Source organism: Sceloporus undulatus, chromosome 2, assembly GCF_019175285.1.
Source record: "Sceloporus undulatus isolate JIND9_A2432 ecotype Alabama chromosome 2, SceUnd_v1.1, whole genome shotgun sequence".
Taxonomy (NCBI): Eukaryota; Metazoa; Chordata; class Lepidosauria; order Squamata; family Phrynosomatidae; genus Sceloporus; species Sceloporus undulatus.
Window position 1 is genome coordinate 36538842 of NC_056523.1, and position 27318 is coordinate 36566159.

General features: G+C 38.1%; 1 protein-coding gene across 10 annotated transcripts in view; it reads right to left on the reverse strand.

The window, feature by feature from the left end:
- Window positions 1-27318, reverse strand: part of FOXP1 (forkhead box P1) — a 705387-nt gene that overhangs the window by 366309 nt on the left and 311760 nt on the right. The gene's annotated exons all lie outside the window — the stretch shown is intronic.

A 27318-nucleotide genomic window follows, 5' to 3' on the forward strand; every position in this document is an offset into this window, starting at 1 on the left:
CTTATATCCTGCCTTTCTCCCAGTATAGGGACTTAAGGCAACTACTAACAAATATAAAACAGTATAATTTAAAACAATACAAAAGCTTTACAAAGTGTAAGTATCAAATTTGAAGAAAAATTAAACCATTTAAAATGTTAACTTGTAAAAAAATTGTATTTAAAAACAGTATAAAAACTTACTCTAACTTCCAGAGCATTTAAAAACACAATGTTCATCAGTTTAAAAAGCCTGATGACACAAAAATATTTTCACCTGCCGCAGAAATGGAGCCATCCTGGCCTCTCTACAGAGGGACCTCTGGGAGGAGTCTGAGAGGATGGTGGGAAAAGCCATCATAGAGCTCTAGTGGGTTCATAAAGGGAGATATGGGCCTTCAAATAACCTGGACCAAAGCTAATAAAGGGCTTTATAGGTCAAAACCAGCACACTGAATTGTGCCTGGAAATGGACCAGCAGCCAATGGAACTGTTGCAACAAGGGAATTGTGTTCTGCCTGTAGCTAGCTCCAACCTGGCTGCATCTTGTTCTTTTGAGAACAATGAACAGCTAGATATGGTTCTGGAGTAATATTGAAAACCAGGCTTTTTTTAGCATCAATGGTCCCACTTAGATCTAAGTATCTGATCTAATCTGCTACAACAAAAATCACAGAATGTTTAAATTAGACTGGCAAATTGAAATTAGATAGAAATTAACTAAATGTCACTATCAGTGTCATATATCTTAATTAGTGGTACACACACACACACACACACACACACACATACAAACATTGGCGTAAGAATACGTAGGCCTGGAGCTTTTGACAGCTGCATGACAGTAAGGCGTACAACAAGTGCCACCTTTCCCATTAGTAGCTACGTTAGAGAAAGCTGGTCTGTTTAAAAAAAACAGGAGGCACAAACTTATTATAAGGTCAAAATGTGGCAATCTTATTCAGGTTCATGGAAATGAGCCATTTAGTTTCATCTCAGTTCTACATTGTTCAAAAAGGGGAGAAATATTCTGAACAATAAATTGTGAGAACACACTCAGAATATCTATGTAAGACTAATAAATGGTTTATTTTATTTCACAAGACAAATGCAAGGTGCCTGCTAGAGTGCTAGGAAGCATTTTTACAAAGAAATGGACCTATTCCCTTGCCACTGACAATGTAATCCAGATTATCTCCCCACTATCTGTTATTCTGCAATCATGTTTTTCTAAACAGCTAATCTGACAAAAGAAGTAAATTGCCACCAATGAAACATCACTACATTGTGCATGAAAGACTCAGCGTTTCTTTGTTCCATACCGTTTTGCTGCATGGACAACTTTATTCCACTTCAAAGAGAAATTAAGTTTTAAAAAATTACTCTGCAACCTACTGTGCTTTTATAATCTCAAATCCCATGTAACACTGGAGCAATGCTAAATGTAAGCTTGCATACAATAAATCTACCCTACACACAAATACTAACATTCTTTTGCAAAACAACAACAACCTAATGTACCTTAAAGGAAAAACAAACACAAGAAATTGACATTTTAAATAACTGCCATCACTGCTGCTATGTAGTTGTACAGCAGAAATAGAATCTGACAACATATATAAAAATACTGTTGAGTTGCAGACCAGAAATTAGAGTCCAGTAAAGGTTTATCATCTTAACTGGAGATCAGAAAACTGGCTCCTAAAGGGAAAGAAAGAACATCAATTCAATTTTTCTTAGAAAACCATTTCCTACCAACTTTGAAAACAAGAATGCCTACAGTGATCTGATTGGTTTCTTTGTGATTGTTTTGGCTCAGCTCCTTCATCCCTCCTCAGTTGGGAGGCTAAATGTTAGCCTAACCACTAGCTTCAGAGGGTTTTCTTCTTATTAACCTTCCACTTTGTGTTTCCAATTTTAGAAAGGGGTAAAACTATCTTTCAGCAAATTTCACCTTCTCTTATTTGCTTCTGAGGTGAGAATACTAGCTTATTTTCACACGGGCTGTGAAAGACTACTGTAAAAGTGCAGGCTACACTTTTTATGTTTGGTTTCAGCTTTTCAGGTAACAGGTACTTTGGCCCTTGAAGGAGGCCAATTTTAATTTGGATGCACTTTCTTGACAATACAATTACAACAATTTGAGAGTGTAAATACTTTAATGTTATTTTTAATTAAAACAACATGACTGAGGTGATGGGAAAGTGACAGTGTAGCAAATTAATAAATCCAAAAATCATTTAAGAACATATCCCATGACTATACTTCAGTTGAAAGAATGCACACCATACTTACATTAAATACTTTTCTCTGACAGAGGGTACTTTTTCTTCTGGGAACTGTGCTCACCCAGGGACCAGAGCCTCCTGACAAGTGACATCTGTGCATTTTCCTCTCCCCAATCAAGCGAAGTTTTTTTCCACATATTTGCACTAAACACTTCTCACTAGTAGATACTTGCTCTTTCACATTATACTGTACTTGCACTCTCACTTTATACTTGTATTAAGCACTTTTCACTAGTAGATGATCCTTTGCACACTGAGACTGTGCTGTCCAAGGGACTGGAACTTTCCACTAGATAACATCTCTACCTTTCCCTGACCAAACTAAGATTGTTTGCTAGGGAGAAGGAGGGTGCAAAGAGGTGAAGAACTAGAGGAAACACAGCCTTACTCACAGCAAGCAGTAAGCAGGACTATCTGCCTAATTTACTCCTAAGTAATCAGATATGCATATCACCTCAAATTATCACATCTTTAGATTCACCTGTAGCTTCCTGAAATGAGTTTTATTTTAATACCCATGCTGAAGCCTACAGCTGATTGCCAGCAATAGGGTGAATTCTCAGATATGTTTATTGCTTCCGAAAACATGGCTGGGGGAGTGAGAGGTAGAGACTCCAAATCATATACTGTACAGCAGTGGTACTCAAACTTTTTACCCTTGGGACCCCCCTTTACATCTACATGCAGATGTTGCACCCCACCCTATTCAACACAGTATATGAGTAAAAATATTTTGTTTATTTAGTTTGCACGTTTTCATTTGCACATTCATGTATATTCATATTTTAACATTTTATAAGGAAATAACATCATTCAAATTAAAATAGTTTTATTTAAATAAATTCAATATTGCACTCAAGGCATGTGTAAATTTTACACATAAAAAGGTTTGGGAAGAGGTGGGGAGAAGAGATCAGAATGTCCAGCTCTTGCACCCCCTTGAGCAACTCTCACACAAGTGGGGAGTCCCACCCCACCATCTGAGAACCACTACTGTACAGTGAACAAGGATTTATTATGCACTTGTCACTGTTTTTTAACACCATATCTTACAATATTGGTGTGAACAAAAGATAGTTGAAAGAAACAGAATATTGTACATTGAGAACTACTACACAAGTATCTTTTTCTTGTTTTATAACAAAGATATGGGATAGAGTAATTAGAAATAGGAAAGGGACAAAGCAGGAGAAAGAACCATATGGTCACTACTGAACGTATCACACAACTGTATCTTTCATATCTATTTATAATGAACAAAAATGAACAAATCTTCATATTAGCAACCAAAAGTCTGGATGTTTTCCCAACTTTATACTCTTCATAGTTTGAGACAATGGGTCTATCCACAATACACAACTGTACTCTTTAACTGCCATGACCACATCCTATGGAATCACAGATTTGTAGTTTGGTGAGGAATTTAAAATTCTCTATCATTGGTGGGTTCCACACTGCCAAAAAGTATGTGCTTGGCACGTACTGGGGTTAGGAAGGGGCGCTGACATTTTGACGTAGCAGACGCTTCGTGTCTGCACATCATGGCGCAGAAATAACCGTGCCACTTTTTGCAGGTTCTTTTTGCTGCGCCAGGGAATCGCACGGTTTGTCCGCTGTGGTTCCCTGGCGCAGCAAACACCGGTGCCAACAGACCGCCCTTTTGGGCGGTCAGTAAAGTGCCATAGTTAGGGTATTAGACCTTTCTAGAACAGAAGTTTACACACTGAATTTCAAATCCCAGAATTCTGTAGGATGAAGCCATGGCAGTTAAAGAGCTATTCAACTACTGTAAGTTATTATTAAAAACTTAAGGAGATATTGTCATCAATACACTGTATTTATAATTGAATAACCTGCTTCAGATCATCTAATTCAATGGTTTAGCACCACCCAAATGAGTCTGCTAAAATGTTGGTTTTAAGCCTCTTTTACAACCCCAGTTAATGTCAGAGGAGGAGAGCAGAAGCATCTATTTGTATATTTAAGTAATGATAGCCTAATTTTAAGTGAGAAAGAGGAAATTAGGAGAGAGTACTTAAACCTAAGGTTTAAGGAGAGTTCTTCTCATGACTATTACCACCGAATGTTGTATTAGCAGAATATTTCAATTGAGCATCTTTATTCGAAATGCTTGCATACCTGTACTGTATTTATAAAGCTAGAGAGAGACATAGGGATCTGTGAATACAGTATTTTCAAGCTATGGATGGTTGCATTTGTAGATAATGAATCTGTGGATATGGAGGGACAACTGTATGATAATGGCACATTTATTTTGAATTACTTTTTCAGTTAAAGGGTCAACATGGTGTTCACTTTCTATCTCTCTTTTTTTTTTTAACAGCAGGTACTTGCTGGGCCTACATTTTCATCAAGCTATCTGCCACAAGCCCAAGATCCTTTTGTGGTTAGATTTCTGCATCTTTTCCAGCTCTATGTTATCGTTTTTTGGATGCAATGGCCAAATCTGTGCACAGTTTTTGAGATTTGCTTGCATTATTGATCTGAAAAAGGACAGTACAATACTGACTGTTTTATTTTCAGTTTCCCTTCTAAATATGGCCAATGTGAACTCTACATTTTTTTACAGCAGCCAGATACTGGCTGATTTTCACTGAGTTATTTACTAATAAAATCCCCAAGGTTCCTTTTGTGGTTGGTCATTGTCATCTCAGATCCAATCAATATATATCTGTTGTCGAATTTGTATTATTATTATTATTATTATTATTATTATTATTATTTTGCATTAATATGCATCACTTTACACTTCTTTACACTGAACCACATTTGCCATTTTTTTTTCCATTGTCCCACTATAGAGAAACCTTTTTGAAGCCTTTCACAATTTACTTTTGTTCTCAGCATCCCCATTCTAGTGTCACAGGTTTAGGTCTAACCTGACGACAGATTGTGTCAAGTTATACTCAGCCCCTCCTCCTTTATTAAACAATGCTAATTTTACCACCATTGGTGTATACATACACACTAATACACACACACACACCAAATTTTAGCTTCCTCAGATAAACAAGATAACACAAATGAACATGAAGCTCATCCTTTAAATCACGTCTGGCTTGAACTTTATGAACAAATCTTTGGAAAGTGATGAAGAACTTCAGCTCACAAACCATATGTTAACAATGTGAGTTGGAGGCTATGATCTAATTTATTAAAATGAACTTGCAAGGAAACAAGACACTGTTTTGCTTTAAACTCATAAACTGAGGATCTATTCTTGTCCATCCACAGATTATTTACATAGCCTAGCTCTACTTGGAAACACTAGAAATCACATCTTCATTTGACAGATAAGAAAATATGAAAGGGGTTCTCTGAAAAGCCAAACTGGAAAAGAGATCAACTTCACTCTGCATCTTCAATTGCTAGCTTCCCATTTTCATTATGGAATTTGTTCCATACTAGTAGAAACAGCTTTACTACAGTACTCAGAAATTGCAGGCTGGCTTTAGTACTAAACAGTATTCATTAAGAGCATCACCAAAGTGCATCATATAAGTAAATCAAACCTTAAATGCTCTATTTTGCAAATTTCATGGGCCACTAGGGATAATTAAAAGGGCAATTATATAAACTTGGTGCAGTTTGGAGAATCAAATGACATTTTCTGCTTTATAGCACTTGATAATCTGATTTCTCTTTACCTCTTGCCTATTAGGAATATCTTTTGTACTTTTATGGTCAAGCAGCACAAATAAACAACAGCTGTACTTCGTTGTTATGGTTTTTGATTTGGTTTGGTTTTGCTTCACCAGTAGCTTTTCCTTCCTGTAAATCATACACATATAAAGAGAGAAGTATGTATCGAGAAAGATTATTTAAAAGTATGGGGATGATATAAAAACTACAGTTGTATAAGCAGCACAAAAATGGTCCTGTGTTGGGTGTTTACAGTGTCGGAATGCTGTTTAGCTTGTCGTTGTGTCCAATCACTGCTGTGAAGCTAGTAAAGTACATTATTGGTAGTAGCAGCTCATGAAAAATACAGCAGAGAAACTGCTAGTGGCAGAAGCATTTAACTTTCTTGTTAGCCATCCTCCCCCATGTGGCACTTTAGCACCCGCAAGTTGTTTATTATGTTCTGTGCCAGGCAAAATTGATTAAATGGGGCTCTTAAGAATCAAAGCGTTATAAATTCATGGAAATACAGCAAGCAATAAATTCCATGGAATTAAAAGCTTACTAGTGCTATTAGCATTTCAGGGTGTTTGCATTGTTAATACCAATGTACAAAAAATGATATTCCTATAGCACAACTCAAGCCAATACAACACATGCACAAGCAGTAACGTTTTTATAAAATGCTATCACTGGTTGCAGATTTGTTTTCTGTCATAAAACACTTATCAATGGTTTAAGGAAAAATCTGAAAATCAAAAGCAATAATTTACACAGAGCACAACAATTTATGCACAATCGCAATATCTTTTATGACTGTTTGAAACAGCTGTAAAGTCTCAGATCATCACTTTGAGTCTGCTTCTTTTAACTAAAAGTACAAAACTATTTTGTTCCTTCATATCCCTAAAACTGGATTTGAGGCATATTCCTATTAAATTGGTACTCAGTAAATCTTCACATAACCATCATTTAGCATTGTTTTTACATAAGGTCTTACCGTCATCACTCTAGTCGAACTACTCAGGTAGAACAATACTAACACATATATCACTGTTACATATAGCTACAGAATAAAACAAAGTATAAATTACTTCTGATCAGGTTATACAGGTTATTCCAGTACTGTAAAGGAGGAGAAAGGTAAGTAAAGACTTTATAAATGTGGAGTCTTGAATTGTTTAAGAACCTCTATGTGGAATAGGAACATTGGAGACACCTGAACTTGCCTTATGTGGAGAGAATACTCTTTTCTCATAGTCAAAGCTCCCTTACACACTAGAATAAACAGAAGGGAAAGAATAGGACCAGGACTATTAAGTTATTAGAACTGCAACTTTTGCTCAGCTACAGATTTCTTTTACTGTATTTCATTTCATTTGTACTTCAGCATGGCAACAATGGCAGTGGTATAGTTCAGCATTCTAAAGGAACCCATTAACATCTAGCATTTTTAGTCTCTGACAAATACCTTTATCCTGATCATCAAAATTTGGTCAACAGTCATAGTTCTAATGTTCGAATTCTTATTTGATGCCAAATACATATTTGGGCTCCTCACACCACATCTTGTAGTAATGATACCTGGACTACATTTAAAAAGTTTTCATATAACTGAAAAAGGACCAGCTTAATAATGGCATGGTGTTCAAAGATGGGGACCTAATGTAAACAAAAAGATAAAGTAGGCAGGAGAGAGCAGAATTGGAAAATGCTGCCTAAAAAGTTTCCTTGTTGGAGATTTTCCAGGAAAAGCCCAATAGAAATGTGCCTAGAATGCTTAAAAGCAGATGTTTGGGCTTGAAGACCAAACAAGATCTTGCTGCATTCCAAAGTCTATATGCCAAAGGTTAAGACACTGCATACATCACTTGGCCTAATGGAATTTGACTGAATTTACTCTGCCCTCCTCTTAATGATGAAAAGGACAACCCTGAACACAAAAGACTACTGATAAGACTTGTGTTCTTATCACAAAACTAGGATTCAAAGCAAATCCATACTCAAAGATCAAGCTTTTGATCCCAAGTCAGACTACTGATCCACCTAAATCAGTACTCCCCTGGAAGTAGCTCTTCAAACTCTCAGGGCCTTTCCCAGACCGCCTAAAGTGCAATCTTTTTTAAAGTGAAAAATTCTTTTAACAGTAAAGCTGGGACCTTACATACAAAGAGCAGGCAGTCAACTACTGATCTTTGTATCTCCCAAGTTTCATACCCTTTGCCCTAAGGTTTGACACCCTATACTAGAATATGAAATGTCAAGTCAGGAAACCAACAGTTTCTTATGCTTCCCCTCGTAATGTTTCCATGTCTCATTCACAGATGGGATGCACAGCTTCCTCCACATGAAGATCCTATTTGCATGTACACACACTCATATATTCTCTCCACAGATGAGGGAGAGGAAGTGTGATTAGCTGTTCTGTTTTGGTATTAAAGCTTTAAACTACTACAAATATTCAAATCAATAAGAAGTAAGTAGACACAGGTATAGACAGCATGGCTTAAATGTTGGACTAGGACATTGGGAAACCAAGGTTCGAATTCTTGCTCGGCTATGGAAACCTATTGGATGACCTTGGGCAAGTCAAACCCTCTCAGCCTGAGAGGAAGGCAAGGATAAAGGCATCTGAAAAAAATATGCCATGGCAACCCCAATAGGTTTGACATAGAATCATCAGAAATGATGGAAGACACACAACAAGAATATATAAGATAAAAGTTAACATGCAAACACTTGTTGACAAAATGACTGATTGTAAATGTTAAATACTACCACATTAATATTACAGAAATAAAAGAAGCAATAATTAGCAGATTTTTCTTGTTTGCTTGTCCTCTAAAAATAAATACAAAAAATCTATTAAAAAACTAACATCTTTTTCATACTACCTACTAGCATACCCTAATAACCACTGTCATATCCATGTTAATCTAAAACACAAAACTTTACATTCTTTTACCTCAAATGTGGGGATGCCATATAGAGAGAACACAAAAACATCAGCAAGATCTACATATGAAAATATTTTTGGAACATGTACAGAACATGGTTTCCCAGTAATGTTTAAAAGAAGCGAATTCAAATCTATTAGTGTCCAGGACACATTGGCATCATGTCACCACTAATGCCTTGGACATGATGGAATCATATCGCCACTAATGCATCTAGTTAGACTCTAAGGGAAACTTAATAGAAACCTAATAGAAAACTGTCTGATAAATTCATGTGTACCTATACAGAAGTACTAGAATTTTATCCATTAGCGCATCACAGTTACTACTAATCAAATGAGTTCTCCCAGACCAAAAATACTTCTAGTCTATGAAATTAATAAAATGCCTTAGCTTTATAAAAAAGAAAAGAAAATCATCATTTGAAGAATCATTCAAGATCAAACATACAGCCACAGAACAATAAAAAACAAATCAAAGGTCATTTTTAATTCACTATGACATATATATGTATATTACTGTGCAATGTCAGCTACTACCAGAATAAATGTTAATAAACTCTTCTAGTTTCCAGAAGACTAATTTCCACCAAAAGGAAAAGAAAACCAGAACCTCTTTTCTAATCCACAAACTTTGGGATACTGTATAAATCTTCTACGGGATTCTCACTTTGTCACAGACCCAGGCTGGATGTAAACCTAATCCATAATTTAGTACTTTGTACATGAACCTGTCTCAACTCATCCTCTCTCCCTTTTCTAGCACAGTCTCAAATAGTTTGCAAATACCTATCTTCTGTTTCAAAGTATCTATGACTTATCAGTATACTGAAAAGCACAAAATGGTTTTTGCATATACAATGGGCCCTGGGTATGCGGGGGGGCCCCTTCCGGGCCCCCCCCCCCCCGCGTATGCCAAAATCCGTGTATGCTCAAGTCCCATTGTCCCCAACAAAATCCCCCTCCTCCCCTCTTTCCTTCCTTCCCTCCCTCCCTCTTAAAGGGCCGGAGGCAGACTGGAGGCCAAAAGGCCTGCATGCTGCACCCGGCTCTTTTGTGGTGGCGGCGGAGGACGAAGCCAGGCCTCTTCCTCCTCGCCTCTTCCTCCTCGCCGCCGCCGCCGCAAAAGAGCTGGGTGCAGCCTGCAGGCCTTTTGGCCTCCACGAGCAGCACCCGGCCTTTCCCGCGGTGGCGGAGGAGGAGGCGGCACGGCGACGGAGCAGGTAAGCAGGGAGGGGAAGGGGGAGGGAGGAAGGGACGGTAGGTAGGTAGGTAGATGGGTGGGTGGGTGGGTGGGAGGGAGGGAGGGAGGAATGAAGGAAGGAAGGAAGGAAGGAAGGAAGGAAGGAAGGAAGGAAGGAAAGAGGGGACAAAATCCCCGGATTTACCATGCACGTATGCTCAAATCCACGCATGGCAAATCCGCGTATAAGGAGGGCCGACTGTACTCTACTGAGAGCCAGTGTGGTGTAGTGATTTGAGTGTTGAAATATGACTCTAAGAACCAGGGTTCAATTCCCAGCTCAGCTATGACCGGGTGACACTGGGCAAGTGTAGCAAGGTAGAGGTAGAGATTGGGAGAGTTGGGAGGGCGGAGGAGGACCAGGTGGAAGAAATAAGGGAAGGAACCCCAGGGGAGGGGCCAGAGGAAGAGAGGGCAGGATGGCCAGGAAGTATAAAGGAGGAGGAGAGAACTTGCGCAGGGAGAGGGAGAAGGCGCGGAAGAGGAGGACGCGGTGAGGCGGTCGAGTTGAGAGGAGGAAAGGTGACTCACAGTCCACAAAGGGTGGGAAGGCCCGTGTCGCTGGTGGGCCGAGCTAGCCCTAGGAGGCCCGGACCCCACGAGGCTGTGAGATTACTAGACCCTCGGGTGGAGGGAGACTTCAGGTACCCGGGCGAAGGCGACTGACGTCAACGGGATCCCAGTAGTTTAGAAGGTGAATGGTGGGACCCAAAAGGAGGGAGCTGGGAGCAAGGCCCAATACCTCAGAACTGGGAAAAAGCTGACAGGGAGGCCCTCGAGAAACACTCAGGGGGAAAGCGGGGCGGAGAGCCCACACCCGACCCAGACGAAGAGACCAGTGAAGGCCTACCCACTACAGCCTGTTAAAAAGGACTTTAAGGCACCAGTTTACTTTGCCTGTTTATTTTGTTGCGTTGCTTGTTGCCAATAAAGGCGTTATTGTTGCTGCAAGACTGTGGTGAAGGAAAGTTTGTTTCCCACGTGGGGAAGATTTTCCAGTCATTCTTCCTGCCATGCATCCGGCTACGCCAGCCCCGCCCACAGCAAGTCACACTCTCTCAGCTTCAGGGGAAGGCAATGGCAAATCCAATGGGTTTCCATTGCTGAGTTTGGATTTAAAACCTGATCTCCAGAGTCATAGACCAACACCCAAACCACTACATCACAATGGCTCTCAAAAGGAAGATACAATTTACAATTCAAGTGTTCATGGAAAACTATTAGCAGCCCCAAATCCATGCAAGAAAGTCAAATTTAAAAAGTAAGGAGCAAGGGAATCTCTTACTCCTAGATATGAAAGAAGGTCTGCATTAAAAGATACACAGACAAGAGGAAGCCTGCTCTATTCCTTTAGGGTGAGTCATATCTCAAAACTCACTAGAATGATAAAGCAGGCCTTTCTAACTTAGGTACCCTCCCCTGATATAGAGATATTTGTCCCCTCATCTGTCTATTCTTCCCCACCTATGTTTCTGCCTTTTTTTTTTTTTTTTGGTTTAATGTTTTTAATGTTTTTATACTATTACTGTTTAATTCTGTTTTAGTACTGGGAATGGGGGGGTAGGTCTAGGGTTTGGTTTTTTTTTAAACTCTATTGTAATCTGATGTATTTTATTGTTGTAACCCGCCCAAATTCTTCATGATTGGGCGGGCTAGAAATAAATCTTTACCATTATTATCATTATTATTATTATTATTATTATTATTACACAAGAGAGAAAAAGGCAAAGAGACACACAGTGAGTAGCAGAGTAGAAAAATTATTTATAAGAAAAAATGTTTTCTTAATATCACAGTAAAGCAGCAGTTCTCAACCTGTAGGTCGCGATCCCTTTGGGGGTCAAACGACCCTTTCACAGAATCATAGAATCATAGAGTTGGAAGAGACCACAAGGGCCATCCAATCCAACTCCCTGCCATGCAGGAAATCTAAATCAAAGCATCCCCAACAGATGGCCATCCAGCCTCTGCTTAAAGACTTCTAAGGAAGGAAACTCCACCACACTCTGAGGGAGTTTGTTCCACTGTTGAACAGCCCTTACTGTCAGGAAGTTCCTCCTAATGTTTATGTGGAATCTCTTTTCCTGGAGCTTGCATCCATTGTTCCGCATTCTAGTCTCTGGAGGAGCAGAAAACAAGCTAGCTCCCTCCTCAATGTGACACCCCTTGAAGTATTTAAACAGAGCTATCATATCACCTCTTAACCTTCTCTTCTCCAGGCTAAACATCCCCAGCTCCCTCATAGGGCATGGTTTCCAGATCCTTCACCATTTTGGTTGCCCTCCTTTGGACACGCTCGTTTCTCAACATCCTTTTAAATTGTGGTACCCAGAACTAGACACAATATTCCAGGTGGGGCCTGACCAGAGCAGAATAGAGTGGGACTATTACTTCCCTTGATCTAGACACTATACTTCTATTGATGCAGTCTAAAATCACATTGGCCTTGTTAGCTGTCACATCACTGTTGACTCATGTTCAATTTGTTGTCTACTTGGATTCCCAGATCCCTTTCACACGTAGCCTCGTTCAGCCAGGTGTCACCCATCCTATATCTGTTCATTTCATTTTTCCGCCCTAACATCAGTACATTACATTTCTCCGTGTTGAAATTCATTTTGTTAGCTTTGGCCCAACTTTCTAATCTATTAAGGTCATTCTGAAGTTTGATCCTGTCCTCAGGGGTATTAGCTACTCCTCCTAATTTGGTGTCATCTGCAAATTTGATAAGTATACCCCCAATTCTGTCATCCAAGTCACTGATAAAGATGTTGAACAGCACTGGGCCCAGGACAGGACCCTGTGGGACCCCACTGGTCACTTCTCTCCAGGATGAAAAGGAGCCATTGTTGAGCACCCTTTGGGTTCAGCCAGAAAACATATATTTCCAATGGTCTTAGAAACCGAGACACTGCTCCTCTATGGTTGGGGGTCATCACAACATGAGGAACTGTATTAAAGGGTCATGGCATTAGGAAAGTTGAGAACCACTGCAGTAAAGGAACCTAGAAACAGATGTAAAGGTAAAGGTGTTCCCCTTGACATGAATATCTAATCGTAATCGACTCTAAGGGCAGTGCTCATCTCCGTTTCTAAGCTGAAGAGCCAGCATTGTCCAAGAACTGCTCTTGTTGTCATAAGGCCAGCATCACTCCACTGAACGCTGTTACCTTCCCACCGAGGTGATGCCTATTTATCTACTTGCATTTGCAAGCTTTTGAACTGCTAGGTTGGCAAAAGCTGGGACTAGTGGCAGGAGCTCACCCCATCATGCAGACCCGGGCCTTGAACTGCCAACCTTCCTATCTTCCAATCACCAGAACTGGTGTCTTAACCAGTTAGCCTCTACTATATAGTAATTTTTTTCTATATGGATGCAGGAAATGATGTACATCTTGTCATGGCTGAATATAATCCTAATAAACTGTATCTTCCTGCAGAAGCTTGCCTGAGCATTTTTTTTTTCCTGCAGAAAAACCATCATTCTTTATCCCACCACCTTCATAGGTACTATTGGTGGAACCATGTGATAAGGCCTTTCCTGTGGCTACTCCCACACTTTCTAACGGGGGAAGCTAAGAGAGCTCCTTTGTTGTCTTTGCTGTGGCATGTTAAGACCCTTCCTTACCACCAAGCGTTTGGAAATTGATTTTTAATAATGAAAGGGCTTTTTATTCTTCTGTACTGTTTTCAATCTCTGTTTTATATTAAGATTACATAATGGTTTTAATTCAGTTATTTAAAACTGTTTTAATCTTCATTTTGTATGTTTTTAACTATAATTTTTTGCATTTTCATAAGCCCCAGTTTGGGACAAAGATGCACATAGATAAAGTGATGGATTGATATAAGAAGTGTTTATATGTTTGACTGCACACATGTTCACAGTATTTGTCGTGGCAGTGGCTTCCAAGCCATTTCTGTATTCTGGCAAGATGAAACTATTGTGGAGGGTTTTTTTTGTCAAGATTTATTTAGAAGTGGTTTAGTACTGGCTTTCTCTGAGTCTGAGAGAGTGTGACTTGTCCAAAGTTACCCACTGGGTTTCCATGGCTAAACAGATATCTGAACCCTTATTTTCCAGAAGCTAACACTAAACCCACTACACAACACTGGCTCTCACATACTATCTGTACACATCTTCAATTAGCCGTGAGAATCTCTCTATCTGTGTGCATTCTCGATTCATATCCAGGTACAAGAATCCCCTTAAATCTGGAGTATTAATCAAGAGCACAGCTGTACATTATTTATTTTACATGGGTAAAATAAAGACAATTGTGTGTAAATGTACCTGTACAACCATAACCCCTCCAGCACTTAGAAGATGTGTGGTTAGATTGTGGTAAGATCAATCATCTCGAATATCACAAATCAAAGTCTTGTTCTTTGCCCTGATATTACCTTTGCCCATATTTCATGGTAATAATAATAACTTAAAATATAAATACATAATTTATTTCCTTCTTGCTATTCCTTGGTTGGAGATAGCACAGAACTGGAAAACAGGCTGTCTGTTCAAGGAGAACTGGCGGCAAAGGGTCTGGGACACCTTATTCATGGAAACGTTATCAGACAGGATCAACAGCCCCACTTTGTGTCACATTCCTTTTGAGGAGAAATGGTTACCCTTTTTGACTTTTATTAATTCTTTAGAACACCCCCCTCTGCCATCATCTCAACATTTGAATTTATGGAATGATGTTGTTTTCTGATTTGACCTATCTGCTCCACAATATATATTGTATTCATGAATTTTTAACTTTTCTCAATGGATTTTGATTTTAATAAATTAAAACAAACAAAGAAACACATATGGCCATGTGGACTGATAACCTAAGTTCACTTTAAGCATATTACATTTAGCCCCCTGAAATCTACATGCAACACTGAACTTTTTGGTCCTAAGGATAAATGCTACTGGAAATTCTGAAAAGGATATTTTGTGGAATGAGCTAATTCTAAAAGACATGAAGATATGGAATGGCTCAATGACGATTAAAGCACGGGAGGCAAACACGATTGGCTATCACACCCATGTGCTTTACGGACGTTTTAGCCATGTTTCAGGGACAGTAAGGCTCCATATGATAATTGCCTAGTTGGCAACTGTCATCCAGAGGACTTTTTCTTCAGCGGCCCCTAGACCTGTCAGAAGAGATTTGACAGATGAATACGCTATCTGAATTTAAGAGCATGAAAGACCAGTCTCTTCTAGCAGGCTTACCCAGATGATTTTTGAATCGTGCATTTTAAAGGTTAAATTTTAAATGTGGATTGCTTTAATATGTGTATATCTTGTCCTTTTAAACTGTATTCATGTCCTTTTAAATGGATGTGTATTTTAACTGATGAGTTTTAACCAATGTTGTGTGTCTTAATTGTTGTTTTCCACCTCAATCCATGGGGAGGGGCAGGTAAATTGTTGTTGTTATTATATACGCTAGGAAAAAAGGTCAGAATAAATCTGTTGATTTTTGTCACTTAGGTACTTTTTTATCCCAGCAAATATAATGGACAGAGGCAAACAAAATGTTGCTAACCATTTCTCAGCTAAGTAAAATGTACCAGGCAGCACACTGATTGTCAGTAGTTGGCTCCATTAGCTAGAAATCAAAACTGGTTCCATGAGAGGGGGGAATGGAATTCACTGAAATAAGAATATATCCAACATTATAATAAATGTGTGTTTGTCTTAGTTTATCTGATTTTATTTCACTTTTGTTCCACTTTGTGTTTTCTATCTCTGTCTGGGTGAAACACAAATTATTCTGAGAAAGGTCATATATATTTTTATGTCCACAGTGGAATTCTCAATGGAGCCAGAAAACATCTAACAACTCCACAAAGTATCCTAGTGTATTAAGGTTCAAGCATGGCTTCATATTCTGACTTGATATTAAGCTATTAAGCACAGTAAGATATTGTTAACTATGGATTCCTAGTCTATCACTAGGCTCACTTGAAAAGAAGAACAAGAACCCATCTAGCTCATGAAATTATTATCTGAACTAGATTTGATTGAGGTCTAACAGCAGTTGGATTAGACTCTTTATACAAACAGATCAGCTCCAAAAAAGGGCGCTTGGGAACCAAATGTGAGGGTGTCCTCCCCCTCAGTCCACAAGCTACTCATACTGTACATTTCAGAGGCATTTAGGAGCTTTCCCAACTACTGTATTTTCTGATGTATAAGACTATTTTTTAACCCAGGAAAATCTTCTCAAAAGTCGGGGGTCGTCTTATACGCCGGGTGTCATCTTATAGGGCAGGTGCTGAAACTTCCGAGCCAGACTGGAGAATCTGCAGTTGCCGCATATGGTGGAGGGAGCTCAAAAACGGCCACATCCCCACTATATGCGACGATTGTATGAAAGCAGCTACCACTCTGATAGTCTTGGAGACAGGGAGGGCTAGGCTGGCAGGGAGAGCTGACCAATCTAAGCAGGCTTTGTATACAACAAGCTTTCCTGCTAAGTACCTTTGAGCATTTGAATTAAAATTACCATACTGAAATCAAATCTGATGTTTTTTTAAAATTTTTATTTGGTGTGCATTGGAAGAGGGGTAGTCTTATACGGTGAGTATATCCCAAACTCTATATTTTAACTGGAAAAGTTGGGGGTCGCCTTATACGCCCAGTTGTCTTATACGCCGGAAAATACGGTATATAAATTTCAACAGAGTTGCTCTTTTCCAGTTCTTCACTACTAAAGCATAAATTTGGAAAGAATATAATACACTGCCATCATAGTACAGGAGAACACTAATATCACAGCATTCATTAACACAATGTTACTAGTCTATAAATAATCTGGATAATGTTTAAGAACTTTATGAAGAACCAAAAAATGTCTATGAAGAACCAAAAGCTGTCTGACAATTCACATATTTATAGAATAGGATGTTACAAAATAAGGTTTTATATACTCTTCACCATTTCCCACCTTATTTGACTTCATCAGTCTCTGATATGGAACATTTATGCTGAAAGAGGTTGACAGAAACACAGGCAGAACATTCCTATTTGTAGTGTTACATCAAATTAAAACTTGAATCCTGCCTTATTGTGAAGAAGCTACATGCTCATGCATGCAGCCTGTTGTTTCCTCCTATGCTTCTCCTCATTAATATGACCACTAAACTATCCGCAATGAGACAGGATTCTCAAGAAGTTAGGTGTATCATTTCATGAGGACACAACCTAGGGACCTTGTATCATTGCAGTCATTAGTTTAAAAAGACAAGCTCTTTATTTCTTAAACAGCAAGCCCACCAACACTTTGAAAGACAATTTTGACTTCACTATCCAAAAGTGCACTTTTCTTTAACAATCTGAACTGAATTAAAAAACATAGCAAATGGACAAGAAGGTTTTTGTAGTAATTATATGTAAATGTTTAAAGAAAAATGTTTAAATTACAAGTGACAGTGTATTATGAAAGCAGAAGTATGTGTTTCAAAAAGACAAAATAATAATAATAAAAATCTCTGCAGGTTTTTTCATCGTCATCACACAGAATTTACAAAGAATTCCTGCGTAAAATATCTGGCACCAGAATCACATAATAAAGTTGACATCCTTCTAAGAATGTGTAATTCAGCCTTAAGGTTGGCCCTCATTCCTGATTATTCACAAAACACATATCTGTTTAACAATGGGTGCTTTCAGACTAACAGCTCCTAGCACTACCAATAAAAAGACATCATGCACTATTTCATCTTTTCTTCCTTAACAGGTTTTGAAAAGAAAAAGAAAAACCCTACAAACTGGGGAAAACATGGTAGGGGGATAAGTCAAAGTCATCCCGGTCCTTACATTAAACTTTGTGAAAAAGATAAAACTAGGTATACCACAAAAGGTGTGGGGGTTTTTTAATTGTAGAAGTAGCCTATTTTTAATGACTTCCCCATCTTGAGTGTACTGTATTTATGTTCCACAGATCTCTAAAACTTGTCACTACAATTTGATTATGAACAACCACTACCATCTTCCTCTGGTTATGCACACTACTATATCAAGTCTGTATATTATATGGAAAAGATCACATACGCCCTGTGTTTATGTACTGTTTAATCGGCTTTTCATGTGTACAATGGCGATGATCAGTCGTATTTTACAATGATGCTACCAGCTTTGATCATGTGAGACAATCTGAAACAACACTGAGCCTGTCACAGAACAGATTTTAGTTTGACACAGCAACTAAAAAATAACAGCAAGGCTTAGGGATCAAAGTAGACACATGCCAACCACCAAGCCATTGTGCTTGCTGCACAGTATCTAATGTAGATTTTAATGGGGGTGACAGCTCACCATAAAGAATATACTGCTTGTACAAAGCAGTTTTTATATTTTGTTTTGTTTCAATCAAACATCTAACATCAAATAAAAAGGGTAAGATTTCACTATGAGAAAAAGCAACCTCTTTGTTTGTGTTTCCCTCACTGATAGTTAACCACTTCTACCACAAGACTTTAGTCTCCAGCTTTGACATAGCAGTGGGTCACCCACAAATTGTGATCACACTTTGTGCTATGAGGGATATGACACACTACTGAAAATGAAGCATAACAAGTGAGCAAAGGTTCCCATTCAGATCCTCTCATTTCCTTTCTAAAAGAGAAAATCATGCTATGTATGGACATGCTGAATGGCCAGAACCCAAATGAAACCAAAGAAAAGCAGCAGTATGGCAAAGATGTTTCAAAATTAATGGTAAAGACTAATTCCTCCAAAAAACTAGCAAGCTGACCACAATAGTATTTCTCTAACCTTGACAGACTGATACATCCTGAATCAGAAGATGATACACATGCAAAAGTCTTTCCTGCCATAAAAGTATTAAATGCATAAAAGCATGTTCAAGATCCTGAAATAGTCTACCTGTGATGGACAATTTTATAAAGAAGCCTCAGAAAAGCCATTTTTATTAACGGAAGATACCATTAATAAAGACAGAAGGAAAGCAGAAAGCCTCTATGACGTTTCAGAAGCGCGATGGATGATCCCACCTCCAGCACTTCTGAAACACGTGGATAACACTTCAGCAACATTTGGGCAGCAGTAAGTGCCCTATGTGATAAACTCCCTAAGTCTATGAAAGCTTGTGTTATCAACTTCTTTCTCTCAATTGGCCTCAAAATGCTACAAGATCACTTTGCATACTGATCCAGACTGTTTATTATTATTATTATTATTATTATTATTATTATTAATTTATTTGTATCCCACTCTTTTCCCAGAACTGGGACTCAGAGCGGCTTCACGATATTTAAAAACAATATAATTAAAAACATAGAAAAGTGATACATTAAAACAGAATTAAATTGTTAGAATATTAAAATAGATTACTTATTAAAAGAATAAAAATACAACAAAAAAGATTTAAAAAATTTAAACACTTAAAATGATACAACACCCTAGTCCTTAAAGAACATTGTTTTAAAAAGCCTGGCTGCATAAGAAGGTTTTAACCTGCCAACTAACATGGCTGTCTTGGAATTCTACCCTCTTTGGTGGACAATGTCTCACGTGTGTTGCAGAATGATAATCACTCTAAACACACCCACACTAAACATGACTCAGAGTAACTTTTACAGTTGAGAAAATATTCTCCAAACAATGCCAAAAAGGTCTAAAATTATAGGCCTTTTGTTCCCATGCTACCACACCTGTAGCAATATAATATACATAGAGATGTGCTGTATTTAATGTACAGAAAGGTTAAGGAAGACATGGAAAAAAATTAAATGGGCCAAAAGTAAATAAAAGAAATTGGCTCTCCTGAGATGATTAACCAGAGCAGATAATAGCCTATAGAGAACTCCTCTGGCAAATCTTTGAAGTCTTCAATGCTGCTTTCTAGCGGCTCATATTAATGAGATTTGTTCAAATAGTTTTCAAATTAATCCAAAACGTCTTAATCTAATTTATAAATCTTCCTGACCCAATTGCTTTATAAAAAGTCACAGTTTCATCCATCTGTCCTTCATAGTAGACTTATTATTAAGTGATATAAATTGTTTAAATGTTCAGCCACTACATCAGGTGATAAGAATATATCATCTTTGGAAAAGACCGATGGCAACCCCACAAATTGCAACTGTAACACAACCTCTGCCTTTATCCGTTACAAAAAGATAAAATAATATTTATTATTTTGCATCTTCTTCTAACCAGGAATCTCAAGACAATCTGTAACACTTACTTTTCCCACCCCAGGAGACAAGTAAGCATGTATTAAAGTGTCCTATTCAAAACTTTTTTTGAAATTACTTATTTATATACGTGTGTGTGTGTGTGTTGTAAAAAATTATAGGTATGATGTTATTTTTCATGAAAGTCGCAAGCTCTAGTTTGAATAAAGACTGTACAGATACCATTTTTCAATTAATTTAAAAATAATCAACCTAGTTGTGTGAAAATTTAACACCAATCATTCATCTAATAACATTTTATTTTATTTATATTGAAAGATATAGAAGCCATGTGTTGTGTTGCAATCTGACCTACTGTTCAATCACATGCTAACAATTGTTATTTTACTGAAAGACCTATATATATATATATATGTGATAGAAGGGAATTTGTGATATAACTTACTCCAAAGTTACAGCTGGACTACATGGTAAATAACTTTTCATTCTGTTTAGTTCATATTCCTGTACCCATAGGCTAATTCATACTTAAAATATGCTCCATCCCAAGTGTTGCCCAAGACACCTGGAAGTAATCCCATAAAGCTTATTTCTCCTCATGTTTGATGACTTAATTGAGCATTCTCGACAAAGACAGCTGACATGGCATTTTAAAAAATATCTGATGGAGAAAAGAGAAATCTTTTGCTCTTCATGCACCTTCCCAGTAGTGAAGCATTCAGTTTAAAAATCATTTTAGTCTACTGATTACATCTAGATTCACAAATTGATGTGTTGTTTACCAGGAGCCATGCTAAGGACCATCACTGTTTGTTATCAATATTTCATCCTTTTTTGGCTATGACAAGCATTATAATTGGAAAATTTAAACTCTGCGTAACTCCACAAAATCTCCTTTGTACGATTCTTCATCCATTAAAATTTTTTCTAAAGGTTCCTATCTCTACCATCTGAAGAGCTGTCATGTATCTTTTGTTATCAATAATGTACAACTTTACCTATTTCTGTATGTTTTTCCCCCCAGTTTTTTTTCAGTGGGCAAAAGACAATGCATTGAATTTGTTTGATTAAATTAAAACATCTTTATGCATATTTAAACAACTGACTCCTAGTGAGAAACTAACATTATCATTAAATATGTTCCTGTAAAATTTGTGTGTTCATGTTTTGTTTTGTTTTATCTGAAATTCAGCTTTTTAATTTAGATTCCTATCTTGAAGAAAAGTGGCAGTTGATATAGCAACTTAATTATGTATTATGATTTAAAGTGCAAATTTCAAGAGAGCACATGGAACTTACTTTTTTGTGCATGATCCAGCCAAAACTAAACATTTCAAAATCACACTGATTTCAGTTAAGGATATGCTTAGTTCTCTCACACTGATATGAGTGAGACTTAAAGAAACCTATTTGACTTCACAGAACCTGATATCTATGTGTTTGCTGTTCTCATTGTGGATCTAGAATCTAATTCTTAGTCCCAACAAAAGCAGACCCTCTGAATAAATGATGATTTGATGTCATTCTTTAGGGAATTTACATTGATTTAATGGATTTATTCTGTTGGAAATAAAAATTAAATTTAGGTCCTATTTTAATGTTGGTCCTATTTTAAGCTGAAGAATGACTGAAGAAAAGCGAGTGCAGACTACATCAGCAGTGACTACTTGCAGCTATATGTTTAAGAAGAGCAGGATAAAAGTATATTAAACACATACTGGACAAAATACAGTGGATCCTTGTTATACGCTGGAGTTTGGTTCCAAGATCCCCCGTGTATAACAAAATCTGTATATGCTCAAGTGCCATTAAATATAATGACATAGCAAAATGGTGTCCCTAATAAAAAATGGAAAATCAAGGTAAATTTATACTTTTTTGGAACATTTTCAAACCGTTTATGCTTGAATCCGTGTATAAAAAATCCATGTATAAGAAGGGCCGACTGTATTGTCAAATTAATCTTCAAATCCTATGCAGAGCTTGATGGGGAAATTGTTCTTTAGTGCTCTTTTGCTCATATTATCCAGGAGATCAGTGTTCCTTTTAGTACTGAGAAAATTTAGGACTACAAAAATGCCCTTGCAGAAATTAAAAAATATAAGCTTAGGACTACAAAAATGTCCCTTTAGGAATTAAAAGCACAAGCCTGTTATTGCAATGAACATTTTGATCACTAGCACAACAAGAAAGGATTCACCTGAAATTAAGCAATCAAAGCAATTGAGCTTGATCTCAATCAACTAAACCCTTAACCTTTCTTATTTCAATGGCACCACTCCAATTAGAGTTCTGTCACTATTTCCATTATAGACTCCTACTCCTATGAGTTTATCATGTTGGTGCTTTCCATTATCAACAGGATGAAAGTGGGCCTGTAAATTTCTAGCCAAGATGCAAATGTATATGTCTGTTTTATTTTAGGAGAGGAGAGCTATTTTGCTCTCATTGAAATCATGATAGGAAATTGTAACTGAAGCAGGCAAGAAAAGCATAGCTGATCAACCAGGTTTAGCTATACAGCATGTGATATTATTATCTAGGATTAATACATGCTGTAAAAACAAACTGGTGGTTCATCGGACCAGTTTAGAGATGCTCACCCTCTTTTGGAGAAGAAGATAACTATTTGGAGGTCTCCACGACATTAAAATAGGGTCTACACTGAGTCATTATTGTAATTAGAGATTTGCAGTGACTTTTATCAGTTCAATTTTAACTGGAAAGAGATAGCTTTGCAACAAATATTCACATGATGGTAATGCAACTTCTGAATTGCTTCATTTTTTAAAAAAAACATGGGCCTGCCTTTCTAGACAAACTGGAAACAATTAATCCACAACACAGAATCTAGGCTGTTACCTGATGGGCTGATACACTAGGTCCTCAGTATCCATGGACTTGCCATCCATGGATTCCAGGAATCCCATGGGGGGTGTGGCAGAGGAGGAAGAGGTGGTGCTTCAGAGGAAGAGGAGGCGGCGGCAAGAGATGGATGAGAAGAGAAGGAGGAAGGAGGGAAGGGAGGGGAGGAAGTGGCAGAGGCGGGAAGAGGAGGAGGTAAGAAGATGAGGAAGGAGTGGGAGGAGGAAAAGGAAGAAGAAGTGGAGGAGGAGGAGGCAGGGGAAGAGGATACAGGAGGAAAAGGAGGAGTGAGGAGGAAGTGGCGGTGGAGGAAAATGCAGTGACAGAAAGAGGTGGCAGATAAGGAGGTGGAGGAAGAGGAGGCAGTCCCTTGCCACCTGCTGTGGTGAGAGAGGTGAGGCAGGCTTTGGACAGCTGTGGCGGCAAAGTCCCATTATCCTCAATGATGCAGCCACATGGCCACACCACTATTAAGGACAATGGTACTTGAGCATCCACAGATTTTGGTATCTCTGGGGGTGGGATCCAGAACAGAACCTCTGTGGATACTGAGGGCCAACTGTATAATCATATTATTCTAGTACTTTGTCACCTACACCAGTGATTCCCAAAGTGGGCAACACGCCCTCCCCCTCCAAAGGCAGTGGAAAGATAAAGCATGCATGAAACGTCTTTCTAGAGTCTCTTAAAATCACTAAGCGTCACCAATCACTTTGTGTGGTGAGATCTTCCACTCTGCCTGCCCTTATGAGCTCAGTCCCTTAGCCACATCTTAAATACAATGGCACAATAAAATGGTGCCCTCTGTATAAAATGACAAAATCAAGGTTTGCTTTTGGAATTCATATATTTAAAAAATATTTTCAAACCATGGGTGCTTGAATCCGTGGATAAAAAATTCAATAATATGGAGAGCTGACGGTAATACATATTACATGCATACATGAATATATCAACATAGTTATTTATCATGCACAAAGGTTTGGAACAAAATTGGCAGTGTAACATCCAGCTGACTCTAGAAAAGGCAAAATTGTAGGGTCCCCCCCCCAGAAACATCATTCTTTTTCTTATGTGCCTGACTGCACATCTCACAATTAACTGCACCTGGCAGTAGATCAGCACATAATTAATATTCAAGAAATAGCCTATCTTCACAAGACATCAGTGTGTCAAGAAATAGGATTTACCTGCCAGCTGTACTTATCTGATTGCCACATTTGTTGTTGTTGTGTGCTTTCAAGTCATTTCAGATTTAATGTGAACCTATCACACAGAGATTTCTTGTCAGAATTTGTTCAGAGAGGGTTTGCTTTTGCCTTCCTCTGAGGCCGAGAGGATGTGACTTGCCCAAGGTCACCCAGTGAGTTTCCATGTTCAAGCAGGAATTGAAACCCTGGATTTTCAGGATCCTAGTCCAACACTCTACTATACCACACTGGATCTCAACTGTTACATGAATGTACATGTTTAAAAATTATGGCATGCCTACTTTCTTTATCAAATCTTTCACATTTTGAACAGCTTAGTGTTACAAAAGACATATGACAATATTAACAGGATAACTCAATCAATGAATAGAATGGGCTGGAAGGGGAGGAGGGTAAGCAAATGTATTACATCAATGAAAGTTTAAAGAAGATTAAATACCAGTCATCAAAGAAGTAACATTTTCACATCCAGGCCTGTAAACATGGCATGGAGTTTTTACACAAACATCCAGTTTTCTGTTGCCTCTACTGATATGCCACCAAACTTTGGTGTTAAACTTTGGTGACACAGCAACTAATTGAGCACGGGGGACCTGGGAGGCCCATTAAGAAAAGTGGGGGGTACAGAGAGATCCATGACACAAATATTCTACACTGACACACTTTGTGGATATGACAGCGCCTACCCTACTAGTCCAGATTAAGAAAATTATTTCCCAGGGATTTCACATCCCAGTAATCCCAATATCCTAACAAGTTCCAGAAATCCCAATATCCTAACAAGGCACTTCCTCAACAGTGTCTAAATCTTCATTACCAAATGTTAAAACTTTTACTATTTGAGGACACAAATCCTAATTTCTTCAAAGTAGCGCAGAACATTTCCCAGTTCCAAGCAGCACTTTCTGTTTTCTCCAACTAATTTAAGGAAATCCCAAAGCAGACCCATAATTAGAACTCTCAAGTATTTTTTACAGGGATATTTGAATTAAAAGTGTACTATTGTCCTTGATACATAACTGAAATAGAGTGAATATAAAGGGGCATGGGGGCAGCAGATTGTGATCAGTATAACAAACAGCTTGCCCAACCTACATGCTGTGGCTCAGTAAGAAGACGTGCTCTAAATTCCTGTCTGAATCCTGGGAGAGTTACTATCACCAATCAGAATAAATAGTACTGACCAAGATGGATCAATGATATCGCTTAGTATTATTCCATATCACATATTCATATGCATTTACACAGCACAAGTCATGTCAAATAGCAGCATACTCCATGCATGCATAAAAAGAAGATGCATTCTCTTTTCTGTGCAATTGGGTATAGAAATATTTGTAGCATTCCTAGACATGCACTGGGGCTGTGCTGGGAGCATACAGAATATGCACATGTCAAGGGAACAGTCTACTACATGATCCAAGCCCATGTGTTTTATAGCTATCCAAACCTGTTAATAACACATTGAAGTGATTCCATAACTGGAAAATAAAATTTATGATGAAGAATGTTGGAGTTTTTGGAATGTCTTAAGAGGTAAGAAAAGTCTTCAGGTTCACAAGCTCTATGGTTCACTTAACACTTGTAAGTATATTTCATCATTTAAACATAATGAAACTGTCAATGCTACAGTATATACCACCCCGAAAAGCTGGGCTGGAGGCACCCAGTTTTCCTCCGGAGGGATGCTGCAACAGCCAAACCTTGTGGCATCCCTCCAGACCAAAAAGAACCCGAAAAACTCAGACAGCATCATCAGTGTGCCATTGGCACGCAAGCACCATATGGACGGCACTGCATAAAGATGCCACCATCCATATGTGCGCACTCTGGAACCCTAGAACTGGCCTCAGGCCACCACAAACTGGTGGTCTGTACTGGGCCAATAGTTCATATTTCATGGTAGCCTTCTGCAAGTCTAGATATTAGTTATTGTAAGTTATTTTCTCAGCAAATCATCCAAACTAATCATGAAAAGTATTAGACAAGCTAGAGAGATAATAATAATAATAATAATAAGAAGAAGAAGAAGAAGAAGAAGAAGAAGAAGAAGAAGAAGAAGAAGTTTATTTTGTATAGCGTATACCATTACAAAAAGTAGTTCATTTAAAAAACATATAAACATAAAATATAAGCAAAAACTACATTGTAAGATATACATTGCATTGCAGGGTTAAAATTGTCTTTTGAAAACAACAACAACAACATGTAAAATGGATCTAAAGAGGCATAAGGGGCCAGATACACTAAAGCTCTATAACACTGGTTTACAGAGCTGAGGATATTCAAGAATAGTTGGGCTTCAAAACTATCATCTTTACAGAACTTCCTCCTTAACATTGAAGCTTTAAAGGCATAACAGGCTACCTTTTCAGAAATGTTTGTTTCAGTATCCCCTAATAATAGAGTGATCAAATATGAGTCAGAGTTGTTTGATACCAACCCTAAACCTTTGTATAAAGCATTTCTTATATCTTTATAAACTGGGCACTCTAATAAGTAATGACTTAGATCTTGAACTGAGTTGGAGCCATGTGGACAAACTCTTTCCTCCCAGATGGTCCTTTGATAATGCCCTTGCACCACAGCTGTGGTCATTGACTGACAGCGTAAGGCTGTGAAGGCATATTAGAGAGAGATAAACATACCCAGTCTCTGCTGTCATGTAAAGTGACAGTGTGAACTCCCAGGATGGAGTACCATTTTGGAGACGTAGGTAGGTAGGTTGTTGTTTTGTTTTGTTTTTGTCAACATAAACAGGAAGCAGGTGCAAGTCTCTATTTTGTTCACTGACAATTTTTCACAGCAGGCAACAGCCATTTTTTTTAAAGATTTTTGGCAATCACACAGAATTTTTAAATTTATAATAAACATTTAGAGTATTTCTAATTTCATCATTGACCCCAGCATTAAGCACAGTTTGAATGTTCAGCTAAATATCAGATAACTGAAATTAACTTGAGTTCCAAATTGT